At 39.6% G+C, this 22500-nt stretch overlaps 1 pseudogene; it reads left to right on the top strand.

The window, feature by feature from the left end:
- Window positions 1–17019, top strand: part of LOC138032734 (uncharacterized transmembrane protein DDB_G0289901-like) — a 549011-nt pseudogene extending 531992 nt beyond the window's left edge.
- The last annotated feature ends 5481 nt before the right edge of the window (window positions 17020–22500 follow it).

The raw sequence follows: 22500 nt of genomic DNA, 5'->3' as shown, positions 1-22500 counted from the left end.
ACTTGGACGTTTGTCGGTGCATCGTACAACCACTTATCCGGTGACACCAAATTGTTTGCTGACGGACACCAGATTGCAAGCGAAAACATCGGTACCGGATTTGAACTGGGAACACAGGACAGCGCCAGGCTTGGAGTGAGGCTTGGCGATGGGAAATTCTTCAGAGGCAAGATTTCACAGTTGAAGGTGTATAATGTAGCTTTGTCCCCGGAACAAATGGAGGTGTCAAAAAATCAGTTGTAACTTTCAATCCAATCCACGTTCAAATCAATTTAGTTGTTAAGTGACAAAGGAGAACAAAAAAAAAAAATGGCCGCTATCAGGCTAGTCCAGTCGGGTTTAACAACAGAACAGCAAGGGATGTCATTACAGCATTTTAAGGTCATCCTCTTTTTTATCTCCGTTTAGCGTCGTAGGACTGACCCAAATTTTTGGCATTTTCAAACAAAACAAAACAAAAAAAAAAAAAAAAAGACCAACCGACCCAATGTCAGGAAAAGCGTTCGACCCTAAACGAAAAGAAAAGGGGATGGCCTAAAATAAAGTAAGGTAAAAAGTAGCCATTAACCCTTTCACCGCCAGAAATGACACACATTTTTTACTCTGTGTAACGCCAGACGATTTTACTCGTCAATGGGGAAGCCCTCAGCAGTGAAAGGGTTAAGATATGAAATTTAAATGTAGAAAATTAAAAAGAGAAAGAGATTTACAGTCTGTACGTCTTTATAGAGTACACAGGTGTACATGCAGAATAAAACTATCCAGGGTGCAATACAGTCACAGATAATGATTAGCATTTAGAAATCAACACGAAAAAGTTGATGTAAGTTATTTTGGGTGCATTCTTTTTGGAGTATATTGGCTATTATCATTCCGGATTAGGAATAACAGAATAAAGGGAATATAAATTCGCAAAAAAAGAACGCAAATTATGAAACAGAATATTTTTGGCGAAGTGACCTGGAACTATTGTATCTGCGCATGTGCCAGTTGCGTTGGCATGGCGACTGTAATAATTTTCCCGAAAGTTTAGCACACGCAATGTTGAAATATGGCCATAAGTACTAGTTTTTTTTTGGCAGTTTCCTCGTTTTTTCTGTTTGCTTCTTCGTCTTAAATGGGAAGATGACAATTATTTGTTTGTGCTTGTGAGTGCTTTTCGTAGTGCAAATGCGTTCCCATATGATCTTCGTCTTGCCGTTGTGTTGACGTAATTGAAGAGAAGGTTCGTGGGTTTTGCTATCGGGAGCAGAATGAACGGAATAGTATACCGTTCATTCCGAAAACGGAGTGGGTCCCAAAAGAACACGAATACCGTCTATTCCTTGTATTCGTATTCCGGAACCGTACCAAAATAACGCGCCCTTAATGATGGTGGTAAATTTTTAGGTCAGAATAAATTGACCTTAAAATAACTTGTGGTAATGACTTGTAGTAGCTATTGCCAAGAGCCAACAAGACAGCCAATGTAATACATACTTTGCAGATTTGTATCAGAGTACCATTTTTGAAACACAATAGTAGTTGTAATTTTTTATTTCAAAGTAATGTAACTCAACTTATCTGTAATTTTTGAGCTCCCGTAATTTTAACAGGAAAGTAAAATAATTAGGATGGATAAAATCCATGCTTGCCATGTACAAAATCGCCAAAGCGTTTTCAGGGTGAAACATGTCTGGGGAATCAAACTCTTTTCGATTTCCTTGCATGACACAATGAAAGTTGTTTCACTTGTAGGACTTTTATTTCGCAAGATACAGCCATGAATTATACGTTACACATTGATCGCTTAATTGTGCACTTTGCAGATCTTATTTCCTTTGAAATTAAACTAAATTGTTCACAACTCAATGGTCACAAAACGACAAACAGCGGCCGATAAGAACACTCACGCTGGTTCAGTCCCGAGCTCGTTCACTCAGTATAGACACGATGGTTCGAAAAGATATATTAAAACTCTTTGAAGACCCTTTTTCAAGGCCTGTTTTAAAGCGAGCATTTGTCTTATTAAACATTTCTGTCTACTTACAAGCCAGAGTGTATTTGCGGTGGCCATCGGGTCCTGTCTGTTGCTTTTATGAAAAGGAATCGACAACTAATGGGATAGGCTGAAATCGGAGGAATTCGCAACAAACATCGACCGTGGAGGAAAAACACGATATTATTTCAATAGTGTTATTTAACTCGAGACAAGAGCTGGCCACATTCTCAACGGCCACAAGCTGGCCACAGGCAGGTAATCTTTTCCAGTAAGGCCACCGTTTCTTCGACGTAAGAAAACTTCAGTGACCGATTTTGCAAGTCTTTCTTTGTGGTAAAAGTCTGTTTAAATATCAGGAGTAATTTTTCATCATTTGCTTCAGACAACCTTATTTTGTTCTGAGCCACTCACCCGCTCCTCTTCAAAGTGTTTTTTTTTTACTATTTCTTTTAATGTAGGCTCTTTCGTACCCCTTTCCCTGAGAAAACCACACACCTGTCCTGTCTTACCTGTTTAACAGAACTGTCTGTCGTGGAAGTCAACGCCATTTTGGCATATTCCAAACAAGCCCGCAGTGAATTAAGCAGCAAAAGTCGCGAAAAAAATGGTCAAAAACTGAAAATAAAGGGTGTTACTAAAAGAAGGAACCGCGGACCGCGGAAACTCCGGAACCCACGGAGTAATTGGTTTTATGTTGCCGTCATGCACTTAATAAAACAGTTCTATATTGTTTGATTTGGTATAGTTATTTCAACAATTTTTACCTTATCCTAAAGTCATATTTAATTACCTCCCTTTAAAAATATCAGAACACCATCCCCCACTATAGATGTCAATAGCAGACAAAAAGAAACCGAAAAAAGAACATTACTTCTGAAATATACAGGAAATATGAAATGCTTTTACTTGGTTAGGTATGTGAAAAGGTATGATGATGTTAAGTTAAGGGCACAGCAGTGACAAGGTGTTTTTTTTTTCAGCAGAATTAAAACACTTGGGTCATATGATCAATTCTGACTTTATTTATATTATTTTAGAGGTAGTTCATGGTGGATTTCATGTGGTTATTCATCTCTCATATGTCCCTTCCCTCACTTAATATGCTACATTGTGTAGATAGCAGTGATATTGTTAGAAATTGTCAGAGTGAGTCCCTGGCACCCACCCCATGAAAAGTAATGAGTCCCAGACCAAACCAATGTACTTGTGTCTCTTTTTTTTTCAAGGAAAATGTCACAGGGACAACCTCTTGTTTCTTCTTTTCAAGATGTACTTTGTATCTGATTATATTTCACACCATCTTGAATAAACATATTATGTTATGTCCCTCAACAAGAGTCCTCGATCTCTTTGAAATAATACAAAGCCAGTAACAAAGCACAGTTTGTAGTTAAGAAATACCACCAAAAAAAGCTTACATACATCTTAGCGGAATCATGAACCGCGAACTCACTTTATTTGTTCCCTTAAAAATGATCACTTAAACCCATTTGAGACATTCAGTATAATAACACAGCTTCACCGTAGAAGTTTAATACCATTTAGTTTATAAAGTTGACTCTGAGGCTTAAGAAATTGGCTTAATTCATGTTGAGCGCATTCTTGTTGAACTTAGAGGAAACATCACAATACATGAAGTGTTTTCCCTTCATCGTACCGGAGCCATCCGTACGTTTTTAGCCAGGGAGCGATAAATTTTCTTTTTTCCTTCTGCGTACTACCATTGTCAACAGTAATGCTTTCGATATTGACACCGTCTACTAGCAGGAGAAGCCGGTGACAACGCTCGGCCCAACAAGCTTTATAAGCCGTTTCTCCGAAGCACAATTTCCTCTGCCTAGACAAGGGAAGTACATACGAACAAATTAAAAAGAAAAAAGGTTTTTAAATGAAAGAATGTTATCAAACCAAAAACTCTAGAATCAGCCCTAGTGTTCTCTCAGAGGCCTACATTGGAGGCGCAAAACCACTCACCATTTGCAAAGCGTAAAAACAGCAGAAGGGTCCTAGCGTCTCGACAGGACGTAAGATTACAGATTCTGGGATCGGTTGCATGTGAGGACTCGCACCGAGCACAAACCCATGAACGCTGCCGCGAATTGATGCAAACCTTGTACCCTCTGGCCAATCTTATTGTGACAATCTGAAGGAGAACTAATATATTTGCGTCTTTACTCTCTCTCTATTTTCATTGTGGTTTAGCTGCAAACGAATTAATCACATTTCGCGCACGCGCAACAGGCAAGGTCACCGCACGGCCCACTTCACGAGTTCAAACTGAAATCAAACGCTGGATGACATGAAAATTAAAAAGTTAGTTGTCGTTTATAGATTCGGTACCAATGAAACTTGAATTTCTCTATGGCATAGGTGACGTAAAACTTGCGTAGATGCTACGAAAGCCAAGCTTTGGCGACCTGTGTCAGGTAATATGGCGCTCTTCTTGAGTCGTTCGTGTGATCTCAATTTACGACTCATTTAAAACCTTTGCTGGCGGAACGTCTGAATTTTTTACGCCGTTATCTCTCATTGGAAAATTCTCTGCAACACCATGTTAACACTCATTTGATCTCTGGGAATTGGAAAGTGCTCAGCCATGCCGCCGGTTCATCGGAAAATTGACATTTTGACGGCATTTTCTCAGCCTGAGTTCGAAAAACACTTGCAAAATATAGTGTTAGAATGCTACAGAAAACAGGGGAAACACTCAGCGTGTTTGTCAGTGAAACACTCCTGTAGCAAAATGGACGTTGAACGTCGCGTTTTCATTACGTTTTCCCAAACCTAAAAACACTTGAAAAATACCATGTTAGAACGCTCCGGAAACCAGGAGAAAACACTCTGCAAAATAACATGTTTGCGGTGCAATGCTCCTGTAGGAAAGCCATTGTGGAATGCTATGTTTTCATTACGTTTACAACTTCAGGAAAACATAAGATGAACGCCTCGTTTTCTCGCTCCGGATAACTGTGGTAAATTGTGCTGGAAAACACACTGTTAAAACCTGTTTTCCTTGTGCAGGAAAATTGGGTAAGAACAACTTATTTTACTTCTGTCAACCAATAGTTAACACCGACGTTTTCGCACGTTTTCAAAAACAGGGAAACGAGCTACGAACGCGGCATTTTCCTGTCATTCACTGTTTTGTAAAATCACCAGAAAACAAGGGCTTTATTGCCATGAAATTTAAATCTTTTTGCCAATATTTTCTATAACGCATGCAATGTTTCGAACAGCGCGTGCAAGTGACTCGAGCCCAAAAATGTATCATAAGAGAGCATATCTTGTCTCTTATTTTCTTTTGACGGCCTCGTGAAATTTCCCGATGTTCCGTGCATCAACGGGTAGGCATGTCCGTCAACGTTAAAAAGACGGAGATCCTTTACGAACCTTTACCTGGTCAAGTGAACGTCTCCCCCTCCTTTAAGATCAACGGGTCAGTTCTGAAGGTTGCTGAATCTCTTCCATATCTGGGCAGCTTCCTATCTGTTAAAGTAGATATCGACGATAAGATCCAGCATCGCCTTTGGGCCGGTAGCTATGCCTTTGGACGTATGCGCGAAATGGTTTTCGAGGAGAGAGGTATAAAATCGACACCAAGGTGAAGATCTACAAGGTTGTGGTGTTATCCTCTCTCCTTTATGGCTCACAATCCTGGACCACCTGCCGGCGACACTTAAAAATCCTTGAAAAATATCATCAGCACTGCCTCCACCGTATTCGTGGCATTGCCTGGACTGATTGCCAAACGAATACCAGCGTCCTAGAGGAGGCTAACTCCATTAGCATTGAGGCTATGGTAGCCCAAAGCCAACTCCGCTGGCCAGGGTATGTCTGGAGAATATATATTGCGCGTCTCGGAAGGCAAATCTTGTACGGTGAGCTCTGCCCTGGTGCAAGATCGCTGGGAGGACAGAGGAAGCGCCTCAAAGACAACCTCAAGGCCACTCTGAAAGCATGCAGAAGCAGCGTCGACAAATGGAAGGAGCTTGCCTCAGATCGTCGCGGTGGAGAGGCACACTATCAATGAGGGTGTCGTATCATTTGAGAAAGCAGGCGTTGCAGCCAGGAGGAGAAGAGCCAGAAGCGAAAGGAAAGCGAAAGAAACCCTCTCTTTTATCTGCCCAGAGAGCCAGCGTCCCTACGCGTCCCGCATTGGCCTCCTGAGCCATCGAAGGGCACACAGATCTCTCAGTGAAAATTATTTCTAGACTCGAGGGATTCCGGATGATGATGATGATGATGATGACTCTTCGAGTTTAGCTGAGAAAGGATGAAGAGATACTCTATTTGGCCAAGTAAAACGTCGATCCCCTTCCTTTCTGGTTCTTTGCAGGAGAGCAATGGAAACTCACTAACGGTAACTAAAGGTAAGTTATCGTGATTTGAACTTTCATCTGCTTGTTCTCCATCAGTAAAGTTCAATCGCCCAAGTTTCCGTATTAACTCGTTTCTTGGAAAAACTATACGTAAATGAAAAAAAAATTACTTTAGAACCTTGTTAGATACCTGAATTATTTCAATTAATTATTATAACCTTAATTTTATGCAGCAGTCACTCGTATATAAGCCAAGTGAACCTTTTATTACCTCCAATTTACTGTAAATGCTCTTCAATTTTTTTTTGTTTTTTGTTTTACAGTAAACTGTCTCTGATTACTGAAGAAATGCCATTTAATAATCGGACCTCTTACATTTTTAATGTCAAATGGGCAAAGACGGCTTTTCGAGAATCGAGGGGGCTGGGGGAGGGGGGGGGGGGGCGGGGTGGAGACGAAAGTCTGGATCCGTCAACAGCGTTTTTGTGTAATTTAAACAAGTGTTAGACAGCTTAATCGTTGGCTCACTTATTGAGGATTCTATGTGAAAATGAAGCGTGATTTGAGGGGGCAAAATTTCTTGACGCGTGAAAAGAGCTTAAAAATAACCGCGATCCACTTATTGATAGCCTATATAGCTTGACGCGTGATTTCTTCATTTTAGACCCTGAAGGATTAACCACGTTTGGCAATTCTTTTTTTGTATATTCTGCCAAACATTCTCCTTTATAATACAGGGTTATAAGTTACAAGAGGAACCGCGCGCTCTTGCCAATGCCCTCTTCCCTAGCTCCTTGGAATATCCAGCAAACAAGCAACTAGTTAACATAAGAAGAAGAAAGTTTGATGACGCATGCCGTGATTTTGACTCGCCATCATGTCATGTGTCAAGAAGTAATCGAGTACATTTCATTGATGAAACTGGTGTTGCTGGTGGAGGACCTCGACGCGAATTTTACACGCTTTTGGTAACCGCAACATGTACAATGACTGATCTGTTGGAAGGAAGTGACGGAAGGAAAGTTCCAATGCAAAATTGCGCAGCGATTAAAGCTGGGAAATTTCAGCTACCAGGAATGATGGCAGGAATGTTTATGGTTGATTTAGGCCCAGGTCCAAGAACGCTGTTAGGTTTATTTGCACATTTTAGTGACCTGCAGGCTCCATGAAAGATTTGACGTGACACAAATACCAAGGTCTTTGTTTCTGATACTGTGTTCAAGTTATTGCCACATAAGTAATATTTAGGAAATGATGTGTCATTCTTTTTTTTTTTTTTGAAATTCTCATACCTTCACACTTGGTTGTATTAAAACTTAGCTGCCATTTAGTGCTCCATTGCTCGAGTGTATTCAAATAATTCTTTAATATTTGAGTGTCTTCGTGAATGAATGAACATTCCTTAGTATCTTGTAGACTTTCATATCGTCTGCAAATAATTTGCATTGAGATTCTATGTTCCGAGTTATGTCATTTATATAAATAAGGAGCAGTATTGGTCCTAATACCGTTCCCTGTGGTACACCAGAACGTACGCTTGTCCAGGATGAATAATGTCCCCGAAGTACAACACGCTGGCGGCGGTTTGTCAACAAATTCCTTACCCATGGTAATAGTGGGTCTCTGATGCCATTTGCTTGCAGCTTTGATAATAAACGTTCATGTGGGAAAGAGAACGCCTTCGAAAAATCAAAAAACACCGCACCTGTTAGGGAGTCCGTTGTTCCTGTTTTAAGCCCAGTCATGAAAGACTGTTAAGAGTTGAGACAAAGAAGATCTGTCCTTCATAAATCCAAACTTTTCAGAGATAAAAATGTTGTTAGTTATCCAGAATTCCACTAAGTGTTGTCTTGCAATTTTCTCGCACACTTTGCATAGATTAAATGATATATGAAATGGATAATATACGAACTGCGGATATGAAATCATGTGAAGCTATGAACGGAATTTTTGCATAAAGAAGCCTGAAAATTTCAGGACTTCAACGGGGTTTGAACCTGTCACCTCGAGATACCGGTGCGAGGCTCTAACCAACTGAGGTATGAAGTCACTGACGTTGGGAGCTGGTCATTTGTGGGTTCCAATGTTCCCGTGAGGAATGAATCAACGATGAAATGATAAATGAAATGGATCATATATGAACTGCAGATATGAAATGAGGTGAAGCTATGATCCTCGCAGTTATGAACGCAATTTTTGCTATTGCGTAAAAAAATTGAAGTTAATAGAATTGAAGTTAATGAGACTGGACTCCATTTTGGGTAGTTTCAGAGCTCCCGGATGAAAAATTATTTTTGTTACGGATTTTCTTACGTCATGGGTTCCGTAGAACCCAAATGCCGCGCACGAGTCTTCAAAAAAAGACACTCAAAAAGAAAAAAACTCATAGTAAGTGTACACAAAACAACGGTTAGAGAAATCTAAAAAAATAAGGTGTTTTCGCACGTGAACGATGTCGCGTCATGCCAGTTTGTCTAGAAAAACCTTAAATAACAAATGACCACAACCGGGTTTTCTGAGCCCGCGAGACTGAGCACCCCCAGCAAACCATTGTTCTAACGAAAACCGCTGGTCAGCAACCTGGTTCTGGTCATTGCTGTCTAAGGTCTTCCGTTTGTCTAATGGCATCACACATCAAAACACGCGCTTTCATTGGCTCTTGAAGTCACATGATAAGCGGCCTTTGTTCCCTTACCTTATCTTTCATTACAGTTTCTCTGAAGCGCTCGAATTTGTTTTCTTCATGCACAACACTCTCGCGCTTGAGCTCCATTAAGGTTTCCTTTTTCGCTCGGCTTACAATAAACTGAGTACGTTTACTCTTCCAAAGATTTACCGCATCATTGAAGTATTGGGATTTATTAACTTTTGATATAACATTCATCGACTGGGAACCGGCACTTAAATCAACCAACCAACTTGAACCAACTTGAACCTTGAAGGAAGGTTTTTGAATAAAATAACAAATTCAAAAGGAGACAGAGATGGGTAAAATTGAACAAAATTAAAATGGATTTAAATTGAGGCTTTTAAAACTTTTAGCCTAACAATTGTTCAAAGTTTATTTCTATTATTTGTAACTAAACTTATGTATCCTCAAAAACATTTTTTCTGTCAGGAAGCTTTGATTTGTGTTTTTAAAAGTAATTTCTAGGTTAACGTTAAGTTCTACAATGAGTAGGGCAGAGTAAATTGGTAAAACTACACAAACTGAACTGCACTGCCATGGCAGAGCCCCTTTAATGACAGAACTTTTGTTTTTGTGCACCATCAAAAGTATTGAACTCCGCAGTTCAGTATATGATTCATTTCATATATCATTTCGTTCGTTGAAATCTCCTTGTCTCTCCATCTCCTCCCTCCCCATCTAAGCCAGTTAAGGCTTGATGACAAACAAGGAGATGCAAGCCTAATGGACCTCTCTAGTCTCGCCGGTTTAGGCTGGTTTGGGTGTCAAAGGGTTAGACAATGTTCACTGACATAATGCTTAACCTTAATTATGATGTTAATACACTTGTCATATAATGAATATGATGATTCCAGGAAAGGTGATGGTCAATTGACATAGTGACATACCCAAATATCTTAATATTGAAACTTTCTCAAGGCATTGACCAGCTAAAGTAAGTTGAATTTACTTTCCGATGAGGTTGGAAGATAAAATATTGAGTTTTATTTAAATTTCAAGTTGACTTGTTGGCACAAAGCAAGTGATAAGTATAATATTTTGGTAGTTCAGAGTTAATGTGAATTAGAAGTTTATCTGTATAAATTATAGTGTTTTGGCATGTATGCGTTTCCCTCCACGTAATGTATACAGTAATTTCAACAAATTGCTATTTACAGGGTGTCAAGTGGATAAAAGGGTCACAACATAGGAAACTCGTTTTTTTTTAGGCATAAAGTAAGAACAAAATAGCAGTATTTAAATAAAAGTACATAATTATAGTCGTCATTGCAAGGTTCAAAGTAATTGTTTTGTCACAAGCACAAGCATACAACATTTTTCTCCAGCTATGAGGACAAAAAATAGGGAAATTTCCCTGAAAAACAATCGAGTTTTAAAAACACAGAAAAATAGGAAACAACAATAGCTCGCATGCACCTTCATCAACTATTATATAACCCCAGATTTCAATCCATGGCGTTATAGCAAAAACCTCCACAATTAGTACCTTTGAAAAGCATTCTTGCTTTGAAAGCAATGCAAGAGTATTCTGATAGAGAACGATCATATGGTGCATCCGTGTTTTGGCGTGACTATTTTTCTCGGGAATTGAGATGTTAATGCCTTTTTAACATTCCCATAATAAGAAGTCAGGTTATATAGTGAATGTATCATACTAGAATTCTGTATTTCAAACTCGTTCAGAAAGCATGCAGTTCCGTGCACCGTGTCAGAAATCAGATCCAATCACAAAAATTCAAAATACCAACTAAAGAGAAAAGTACTAGTATGCCATTAGCAATGGTCAAGAAATATTTACAAGGTGGGAACAATGTAACAATAGATACTAAGTAGTCAGGTTATTTAGGGAATGTATCATACTAGAATGCTGTATTTCAAACTCGTGCAGAAAGCATGCAGTTCAGTGCACCGTGTCAGAAATCAGATCGGACCACCAAAAATTCAAAATACCAAAGAAAGAGCAAAGTACTAGTATGCCATTAGCAATGGTCAAGAAATATTTACAAGGTGAGAACAATGTAACAATGGATGAAAACTCTTTGAAATGGCATGTTTTATTTCTTTCAAATATTTGGGTAAGCAATGTGTGTTACAGCGAGCAAGCATTCCGCGATAGGCAGCTTTCCCCTGTGTATCTGTCATATCCATTATGCTTGGAAAAAATTCATTCAACTCCAAATTGTTCTTTACTCAGATGAAATACTTGAAACAGCGCTGGGAGGTATTATTCTAATCATTATGCCGATTAAAGATCTAGAAGTGCTGCCTCCGCGTTCTCGTCACATCCAATCTGCACAAGAAAATTCACGAAACAATTTGGAAAGAAAGAACTGACAAAAGGGGGGTGCTTGTCGATGAGAGAGAAGATTTAAGGAGAAGAGGTAGCGCATAGTGTTGATGACAAGGAGGCGGACATGAAAGATGATAGTAATAAGGGGGATGAATATAATTGCTATGTGTTTGTGTCGACGATGGCAAACAAATTATCCTTGTCATCAACACTATGCACTACTTCTTCTCCTTAAAGCTTCTCTCTCATCGACAAGCACCCCCTTTTGTCAGTTCTTTCTTTCCTGTTATCTGTATCTCTTCCCGTGCTCAGTATCCTTCACTCTCCTGTCAATATACTTCCCCTTCGTGACCTCTATCTCTTTACCGGTACTCGTGAACGATCGTAATCTACGTAGCATTAATATTGATCATTTCAAAGAATCAATAGCTTTTTCATCTTTAGTGGCTAATCCTATGTCTAAACCAGCTCTTTAGTATCTTACCGTTCTTCGTGATCTTTTGGACTTACATGCTCCTCAGCGTAGGCGTTATGTTACCCTTTCTCCTCACGCTCGCTAGCGCCGTCTCGAACGTAAATGGCACTCTGCCGTCTTAGAAGTTGATCGTCAGTTATATCGCCATCACTTTGCTATAAATCATCGCCTCCTTACTGACGCTAGAACTTCTTATCACAATAACAAGCTGAAACCCTTGATCAGAAAGCTATGTTTGAGGAAGTCGACAAGCTGGTTAATGCTAAGAGGCCTCAGATCCTTCCTACAAACGTCGACAAAAATCTTCTTTTGTCTACTTTTGCCAACTATTTCGAGACCAAAGTTGATAAACTCGGGAACTCTTCTTCAATTACTGACTTTGGGCTTTTAACCGACCCTCCTGAATTGGATTGCCCTGAACGATTGACTGAGTTTACTTTGTTAAACTCGGATGAAATTCGTTCTATCATTGTTAAGTGTCCTTCTAAATCCTGTACCCTCGATCCTATACTTCCTTAAAGAATGCATTGATGTTCTGCTCCCAACCATCTTGGAGATCATCAACAGTTCATTAGCGTCTGGATATATTCCTAATGCTTTTAAGTCTGCCCTGGTCACACCAATCATCAAAAAGCCTAATCTTGATCCGAATGCCCTTGGCAACTACAGGCCTGTATCTAATCTCCCATTTGTATCCAAGGTTCTCGAACGCGCCGTTCTCCCTCAACCTTTGTCCCATCTTCACTCAAATTACCTACACCCTGTACTGCAATCAGCCTACCTCCGCTATCACAGCACAGTAATGGCCCTACTCCGGGTACATAACGATCTCTTTAGAGCTGTCGATGATGTTAATGAGGCATTGCTGATACTTCTCGATTTTTCGTCAGCTTTCGATACCATTGATCACTGTTTATTTTTTCAACGTCTGGAGATGCGGTTTGGTTTTTTTCTGGAACTGTGATCGACATCCTGAAGAGCCTACATTGGCTATACCTGTACGTGCCCGCATCCAGTATAAAATTATATTGCTCATTTACAAGTAAAACTGTCTGATCTCGTCTGAGACCATACTACCTCTCGCAGCTTACGTTCCGCAGGAAAATGATTATTAGCAGTCCCTCCTACGAACTCGAAAACCTGCTGAGATAGAGCATTTTCTGTGGCCAGGTCTGAATTATGGAACGCTTTGCCACTAGAGCTTAAAACAGCAAACTCTGTAGATATTTTATAATCCAATCTTAATTAAAAAGTCATAAAACTTAGATCGATCCTTGTTTCCTGAAAGGCGGAGTTGCTTCTCTGTGTTTTCTTTCAAGAAATGTTTGGCCTTTTTGTACAAATCATCTTCTAAATAACTTTGTCCTTAGGCGGCCTTTCAATTCCTCTATTTCTCTGTAGAAATCGATTTCATTTTCGCAAATGTAACTCTGCTGTGTGTGGATCTAGTGTCGTATTGCACATTTTTGTATAAATCAAACTTTTGACCAAGAGTGGCCTAAGGTGAATAATAACATATTCATTTATAATTACTCTGAATTTGCATCAATTGCTTGCGTGGTCATATGGATTAAGGAGTAGGCAGCAGATTTAGAGGTAGGGAGTTCAAGATAAAGTTCTGGTGAGAATACAGAAAACTCTTGAGAAAGAGGAAATGTCTGTGTGTAGAGGGGGTGGGCATAAAGGGGGGAAGGGATTAATGTGTGAAAGAAGGGTGGAGAGGATCAGGGAGGGATAGGTGAGTTGAAGAGAGGAAAATATATCTAGTTCTTTTTTACACCCCCTAAAAAAACCAAGCCCCTGTTTTTTAAAAACTACATCCCCCGAAAAAGAAAGACAGTTGATAAAAATAAAACCAGTTTAAAAAATTTAAACTGGTTTGAAAAATATGAACCGGTTTAAAAACATTTCAAACCAAGAACAAAGTTAAACCACAACATATATAGCTTTATTTCGTATTTCATGTAAAAAGCATAGACACGTTCTGTATTATGCGTTTTTAAGAATTAAATTATTATAAGAAACATTATTACTATTGTTATTGTTATTGTTATTGCTACTGTTACTGTTACTGTTATTGTTATTGTTATCGTTATCGTTATCGTTATCGTTATCGTTATCGTTATCGTTATCGTTATCGTTATCGTTATCGTTATTGTTATTGTTATTACCGTGCTTATCTCTTCAAAGAAGCAGGAGGACTATGCAACAACAATCGCATGGATTCGAACGAAAGTGTCCTTCGCCATCCTGCGGACTGCCCTAGTTTGTTTGAGGGGAACAAGGTCACGGAGAACAAAGACAAATATACAGGAGAATGACGTAGAGATAGAGAAGGGACTTGCTGGACTGACATAATAATTTATTGACGAATGTTTTATGCTTTCGCCTGACTGATTTTTCTCTTTGATACATAAGACTTTTTATGTACAATACGTTTTTAGACCGATAAAGTTTAGATCATCATTTTAAATTAATATTATTACTATTATGAGTTAGCTTTTTTTTCTTTTTTTTGATTAACTTTTTCTTTAATAATGCTTAATTGTCTTTTCCCAATTTATAAATTATTCACATATCGTAAATAGTTTTCTATCGTTAACATATAATTTAGTTTTTAAAATTTGTAAATAATGTCGGTATATAGTTTAAAATTGTAAATATTTATTATTATTATTATTATTATTATTATTATTATTATTATTATTATTATTATTATTATTATCCAATGTATTTAATTGCTGTCTCTCCACAGCACCCACTGTAACAGTTTCACATTCTTCTCTGACTAACTTATTAATATTGATTCTTGACTCAAACGAGCCAAGCTAGTGGGATAATAAGGTCAAACAAATTAACATACACTGATAACATGGATTGTTTCTGGAGGTCCACCTCGAACGCAAAGCTGAAATTGAATTTCTCCCGATTTACAAGTACAGCCGAGAAGTTGAACTAGGGATTTCCAGGATAGAATGAACCCGGGATCTCTCTATCTCAAGGCAAGCGCCTTAACCTATATATGGGCCACACTGCCTCCACGAAAAGGGTCCACCAAGTAGCATTAAGACCAGGATAAAACAGCAAATGTAAACTTAATATTTCTCGTAAAAACTAGAGAGCGAGTGATCAACTCCCCCTATGCTAAATGAGCTTGTATTTTTGTTGAAGATTTTAACGAATGCAGTTCATCGCCTTCACCATGTCACGTCAACACAAAATGCAAGAATACCGAAGGATCTTATGTGTGTTTGTGTGAAGTTGGATACGCTGGATATGGAAAAACCTGTACTGGTAAGAGTTCCTAAATAGCTGTCAGGACCACTTTTGGCCAGTTTCCAAAGGCAAATCGTGTTCGTTTTCTTGGGTAGAGCACTAGGTCTAAATTAAAAGCGTAAATCCAAGCACGATGCAAGATAATATAATAGCATAAAGAAAGTTAACATACATGCAAAAAAGTGAATATAAAAAGTAAAAAAAAAAAAGTAGGAGGAAACTAACGTTATAGCACATTAATTCTTCACGATGATTAACATTGTTAGAAACTAGACTGAAAAATGAGGATTAACTTAGCCATGATGAAAAGAAAATGGTAGAAAATGATTGCAAAGCCAGCTGTTTAAGATTAGCTTCGAGGCAATTAAAGAGAGTTGCGGTACAATAAGCAAATGTGCGCTTACCGGATTTGTTTCTGGGATAAACTAAGATCGAATGCACAAGCTCTGGGATGCAGACCAGTTACCTTGAATGTGGACTTGAGGCAAAGGGGAGCATCGGGGTTATATCTTAAACCTTTCAATAAGGGGGTTTGTTACTTTACTATTACGATATTTTCTGGTGATTTTGACTTTTTCCTGCATTGACTGAGATTCGTATCGATTGCACACTGAGTGCGAATTAATATTACAAAAACGACACAGACGAAACCACGAAAGATGAAATCATAAGAGTTGATCCTATTTTAAGGCAATTATTCCAAATCCGTCCACTCAGTGAATTAATTACTTCGTAACATTTTGGATACATTCGCACATGTTCGGCGAAGCACTTTACATGGCATAATAACCTGCAGTGAATTGCTTCTTCACCAACTGATCACTTCACTAAAATTGTCCTTTAGGTTTCTCAAATATAACAACAAATGGTGCCAAAGGAAGATTTGGCATAATTCAGCAATTCACTGTTCCAAGAAATGGTCGTTACATGATCAAAGCTTGCGGCGCTCGAGGAGGAACCCACTCGTATAACTACGGAGACAGCCCAGGAATTTACTACGTAGGAAGAGGAAACGTTTACGCTCAATAAAGGGACAGTGCTGAATATTGTGGTGGGACAGAGAGGAGGAGATTCTGTGGAGGTGAAATGAGGGCAATCAACTAACATGACTGCAGCTGAACCAGGGTTTTCTGTGGAGCACAACGCTGGTACAGGGGGAGGGGGAGGGGGAGGGACTTTTGTTTATACAATAAGTAATGTGCTTTTGCTGGCTGCTGGAGGGGGAGGGGGTATATCTGGTGGATATAACGGTTCGGATGGTCAGGTGGGTAATAATGGCTCTAGTAGCGTAGGGAAAGTATCGTCTAATAGCAGAATCGGGGGAACTGGGGGACAGCCCGGTCAGTGCAACAGTGCAGGTGCTAGTTATCATGGGGGAGTAGGCGCAGGTTGGTTAGCGCAGGGGTGTGCCAGGGCATATAATAGTCATGGTGAAAGGGGTGGGTCACGTGCTCAAGGTTGGGTAGGAGGACGAGCGGGTGCAATTAATAGTGGTTACAATGGTGGACCAACCCCTGGGGCAGTTGGGGGGTTTGGTGGTGGGGGAGGGGGCTCTGAAGATAACGGTGCATCGGGCGGTGGAGGTGGTTACTCTGGTGGAGGAAGCGGCACTCACCAATGGCAAGCCGGAGGGGGTGGAGGTTCATATTGCCGTGGCTGGAATTGTTCGGGTGCATCTGGTGGCAACCTGAATGATGATGGCCTGGTGCAAATATTCGAGTTGTCTTAGCAAGACAAATATTCGAGTTGTCTTAGCAAGAGGCAAAATGGGTATACACTGTAACACTTTGTACAACGTTTCAAGACCTTTGCATTTAGATGGCACATTTAATACTTGCAGTTAGGGGAAAATTTAGACTTAATATAATGGGATAACTTCTTTCATATTATTGTAATCATTTTGTTTGCGAATAATGAACAATGGCTAGGAAAAGGGAAATTCTGTGTTAGAGGATACGGCGAAAAAGCTTCATGGAGTAATACTTTTTAACCTAATTATTTATTCAACTACGTATTGCGTTAAAGGGGACAAGCCGAAGGAGGAGGAGGAGGAGGATATTGCGGTGGTTGGAATTGTTCGGGTGCCTCTGGTGGCCACCTGAACGATGATGGCCTGGTGCAAATATTCGAGTTGTCTCAGTAAGAGTCAACATGGGTGTAGCAGTTTGTACTACTTTTAAAGAACTTTGCATTCAACGGAATTTTTAAGTTCTGCAGTTATGAAAAAATTTAGGGACTATAATAAGATAACTCGTCTCATATTGCTGTTATTATTTAATTCAAGGATAATTAATTGTGGGTAGGTAAATAGTTCGCTTGGGTCACCTACTTGATTAGCTCATTAAAGGGGCAGTGTCACGCTAATTTAGTCAAACTTCAAAACAATAAAAGATGTCCTTGCGCCGAAAATTAATGCTGTAGTTTTGTTTCCAATGACCACTGAAGTGCACTGAAGCAATTTTTTGTTGTTTGCAGCCAAGGATGGAGAGGATGGATACGGATTGACAGTGTCTGCAGGAACACACCAAAAATTAAATACGAATAGCTCTTTGTACCATAAATATATTTCATATCTTGTCAGTGGGTTGTCAGAAATGTTGTACGTGTGAGCTGAAGTATTAAATTAGATATTTACCCCCGCGCAGTTTTGACCTAAAAACAGAAAATTTGGCATGACAGTGCCCCTTCAAACTACTTGGGTGTCTCAAACCTCACAGGGTATATTGAGGGTCTCAATGGGCTTAACACCTTTAGCCGAGAAACGTTATCAGAAGTTAATCCTTAGGCGTGAAAATGACAAAAAAGTAACCTTTAGCCGGGAAAAATATTAAAAGCATTATTTGATTTTTAAAAAAAATATATTTTGAAAAGTGTCGTCACGCAACGATCCTTCCCACAAGGGAGGCAGAATCGTTACGTGACGACACTAAAACGGCCGCGGGGGAAGACTATTAGTTGGAGGTCTCGACAAAAATGTAAGTCACATTCTGAGGACCAATGACTTATTCTATTCAATATGTGTACTAAGACCCTACTAACTAAAACAGAGAACCTCAAAAAGCAAAAACGGAAAAGTTTCATTTTCAAGGAGGGACGTTTCTTTCTTTTTCATCTAAGTTAACCGTGACAGAAAAAGAAAAAAAAAATCATTAGCCGTGAAAAGGCTTTTTTTTTTTTTAACCATTAGCCGTGAAAGCTATTCCCCCATATAGACCCTCTATTTTGTACTTTACGTAGTTTTCTTTTCTTTCTTTTTTTGTTTTTCTGTGTAATTGGTCGTATAATTTGTTCTGTTATTTTCCCGACTGTTTATCGTATTTGTGAGAGTTTCAGTAAAAATTGATTTGACTTGACTTGCGGAAGTCAAGTTTTCCAAAATGCGTAAGGCAGCGAGGCATATAAGCTTATTATTAAAGAAAGAAAACATTAACCTTACCTGAAAGCTAACCGTTGTAAATAAGTGTTTTGTCTCTCGCTCTATTTCTCTCAGCTTTAAGTTGATTTTCTCTTCTTCTCCTTCCTCGGCTTCTCTCGAGGATTGGCTTGGCTTAAATTTCTCAAATTTCATGGCCTCCTCTCCCGTACTCTTTCCTGCTATTTTTCTTGTTGCTCGTCCTTGATATGATTTGCCGCCAGAAAAACTAGGGTTGCCAAATGCAACGCCGATTTCCCGCCATGGAAAATTGCCCGAACACTCCCGTTCCCATGGCTGTCCTGCCTCCCCACCTCCACCCCGACAGTCTGTACGGGCGGACGGACGTACGGACGGACGTGACGTCAAATTTCTCGCATGTATAGATTTTCAGAAAAACCTTACTCATAGTGCTCCGCGCTGGCGCGTTTCGCGCACCTGAGCTCCTCTATAAACCATAACTCTGCATGGCAGAGGTTTCCTTGATGTCCCTTCCTAACGAAAAGGAAAGGAAGCCTCTGCACTGATCTCCTTGATGGCGTCCAGAACTTTGGACAAATAGTTTAACTCTTAACCGGTTAAAAACCCGCCATAACCAAATTGAATTTTAACGCTTGCTCAGTGGCGGAAGAGTGGAAGTGACGTTGCGTTGGCGTGACGTCGCGCATGCGTGACAGAACATCGAGGAGGTCCGTGCACAGTTTCTTCTACTAGTAATCAGGTAGGCGGATGACAAAATCTATACAGAACGGACAAAAAGCATCAAAATTTGCGTGACTGTCCATTGGGGCATATTTATCAATATTACGACCAGTGCCCAGTTTGACCTCTTCTGAGTGGGGTTTTACCGAGCGAGTCATTTTGGAAAAAACATTGCGCGGTGGGTGTCCTGTGGTATAAAGTGAAAACTTTAATTTTTCCCCTTAATTTCTTCCTCAAATGATCTTCTTACCTCACCAAAACGTAGCCCTATTAGTTTTCATGAAATACGAAATTCGCCTATTAATAAATCAAGGTCGTGCCCAATCTTCACTCGGTTACCCGAGATGACGGCCTCCACATGTCGCTACGTACAAGCACGTTAAGTACACAAGCAAAATCACAAACTTACTCAGAAAGTTGGCCAGACGTCTGAAATTTACCCCCACGTATTAATTCTTTTTGTCTCATTAGTTACTTTTTACGATGTCCTCTCAATACCCGTACATTCCACTTCGATGTTAAAGTACTGTACCTTCTGGACAATCTGGCAGAGTTTAAGGTATTCTTTTACTTTTCCCAGAACTGGCCAGCCAGACCTGCCAGTTTGCAAGGAAAATGCAACTATTCGACGGAACATTTGCATGATAATCCCTCGCATCCTTCTCGAGGAGTATAATCATCCTCAAAGCTAAGTGTGGTAAATTGAAAGCGTTGTAGGGTAAGCCCTTCCAGATTTCCAGTCTTGCCGGTCAGTTCTGTCAAATTGAAAGCGCTTTAAGTCTCTCAATAGACTGCCTGAACAGCTAAAGTTCGACACTAGAAACTACTTCGGTTGACGATTTTGTAAGTCAGTGGTCATCAAGCTAAATGGAATTAATTATGCCACTTGAAATTTAGCCTATCCAAACTAAATAAGGCCCAACAAAGAGGTAGCGGGTTTTCTGAGAAAGAATTGCTCTGTACCAGACCATTCATCAAACACAAAGCTAGTGTCACTGATTAGTGCATTTGCTGTGATGAGGGAGATAGTGCTGCGGTGCTTTACAGGTTTTCCTCATCAGGGGTGGATAGAGATATTCGTCTTATGGCCATCGAATTACATGAATTTCAGCTGCTAGCAAAAAGCTCAAGGGGATACTTAATTGCTATTGAGGCGAGGTATAATATGAATGATTAACGACATTACGAAACAGTCACAGGTCCTGAAAAAGAAGAAATAATAGTACAGAGGAATTGGAAGCTAAAGAGCAAGAAAAATTAAATGGTCTTGATAGTAGCAGACAAGTAACAATAAAGAAAAGAAGACGAAGCCTTTGAGTTTGTAAAACATGTTTCCACGGAAACTTCCGCCATCCTCAGTAGAATACAAAGCGATGTAAGCTGAAGTTATAATAAATAGAAAATGCACATGAAAAATCGTATGCATATGGTCCGGCATACGGTCCGGCATTTTTCCACGCGTGTGAAGGAGCATTTAACCAGTGATAGAGCCTATCACATTTTCAAAAATCTGCAGAATTCTAAACATTGTCATGCCTCGTATTCAGCAGATTGTTTTAGTGTTTTAGATCACGCCTCCACCAGTTTTCAATTCAAGATAAAACAGGCTATTCATATTCAGAGAGAACAACCCTCTTTGAATTAACAGTTACACCATGTCAACCTTAAACTACCCTTTCCAAACACTTCCCGACGTAATCTGGAGGGAATGGTCGTTCTACCGCTGTATTTGGCTGGCGCAGGAGCTGGAGCTGGAACCTCCATACGTATTATACCCCCAAGTCAACCCGGTCCCATATCTTTTGATTTTTATAACTGCTATATCTTTTCATCATTTTGAAATACCTTTGTGTTTTGGGTGTCCTGCACGAGATTTAATCAGGAGCCGACTATAGGTCTCTTACGATTGGCTATTGTGAAAACACCTGCAAAAACCCCATGCGATTTGCTTCTAAAAATGAAAAGGTACGGGCCCAGGCTGACTCAGAGGGTTAATATGGAATCTGGAGGCTCCGGGTAATGGCCTTCTGGCTGGCGCAAGTGATTGGAAGCCAGTGTGGATGACCATCCTAGAAGTGTCAAAGGCTTGTCAAAACTTAATGAATTGGTCATGTAAGCGAGGATGTTCCAGATGCAAATTTGCAAAGTTTGATCTATATTACACACCTCTCTGCCGGTGCAAATGCAATATAATGAGTAGTGCTGGTCGCACAATAGGCAACTAAGTAATTTAGTGAAGAAACGCCTGCAAAGTGTCATGGGAATTAAAGGGAATTAAATAGCAATGGAAGCTGTGTAACCTCTTTTGCCTAAATACAAATACTTTTTATGAAGTTTTCATCAACAATGTGCGCCCAAAAACATTTTTCCACCTGAGCTGGGTAACCATGCAGTCCAGATTGTGACCCCTTTTTTTATGCGAAAGTAATTATTTCTATTAGCGAGGACTACAATAATTACGGGGCAATGATGGTCTGAACGCTAGCATCACGACATTTTCCTCACTAAAAAAAAAAATCTCGGGGTGACTTTACAGACAGTTTTAGCCTGTGGTGTTGATTTCTTGATATAAGTATGAGAGAGAAAAGGTCTTTGGTATTGTGAAACAACCACTGTCTTTAAAGAAGAGAGAAAATATTTCTTTTGGGCAAATACGGAAAGTGAAGAAATTGCGAAACATTTAATTTGGTACTAACAATGTGCTCAGCCCACATTAAAAATTGAAACTTAAATAAAAATTGCAAGATGCCTTTCAGTGCTTAACAAGACGCACTCTTCAGAAAGGTTAGGAAATTAAATCTGGCAAAAGCAATGAATAAGAAGATTCAGGAATAAGGTATATCGTGTGTGTGTGTACCATCAGTGAGATGAGCCATTTTGCCAGTCAGGATTTACAGAGGGAGCTTAAGCAAAGGACCACGACTCAGAGAGCGTCATCTATAAATTAAATATAGCTTGTAAAAAGACATTAATTGGGAACTCGCTCTAAATATGGGTAAGTTTGTTGCCTAGAAGGACTATAAACAAAATGTCAAAGTGGCCCTGTCTCACTCATCTGGTCCCTTCAATTGCTGAAAGACTTGTCTGTATTAAAACTAAGAATCATTTCAAGAAAATGAGATAGATTACTAAAGGCCGTCGTTGCGAATGCCATAAATGGAAATGTTCTGGAAATGTCCCGTCGCCGGCCGTTTTTTGTCGTAATATTTCTGGCAATAAAAAACCCATAAAGTGACCGAAATATAATAAACTAGTTTGTTAATCATTTATTATTCATTCTGCTATTGGTCACCAGAGCCTTGCGAAATTGTAAATTAGAGAAAGCTAAACGTCTTGAGTGCCTCTGTTTGTAAGGA

The sequence above is a fragment of the Montipora capricornis genome, chromosome 14, assembly GCF_036669925.1.
Source record: "Montipora capricornis isolate CH-2021 chromosome 14, ASM3666992v2, whole genome shotgun sequence".
Taxonomy (NCBI): domain Eukaryota; kingdom Metazoa; phylum Cnidaria; class Anthozoa; order Scleractinia; family Acroporidae; genus Montipora; species Montipora capricornis.
The sequence above is the reverse complement of the archived record's forward strand: the minus strand, read 5'-3'. Positions and strand labels throughout refer to the sequence as shown.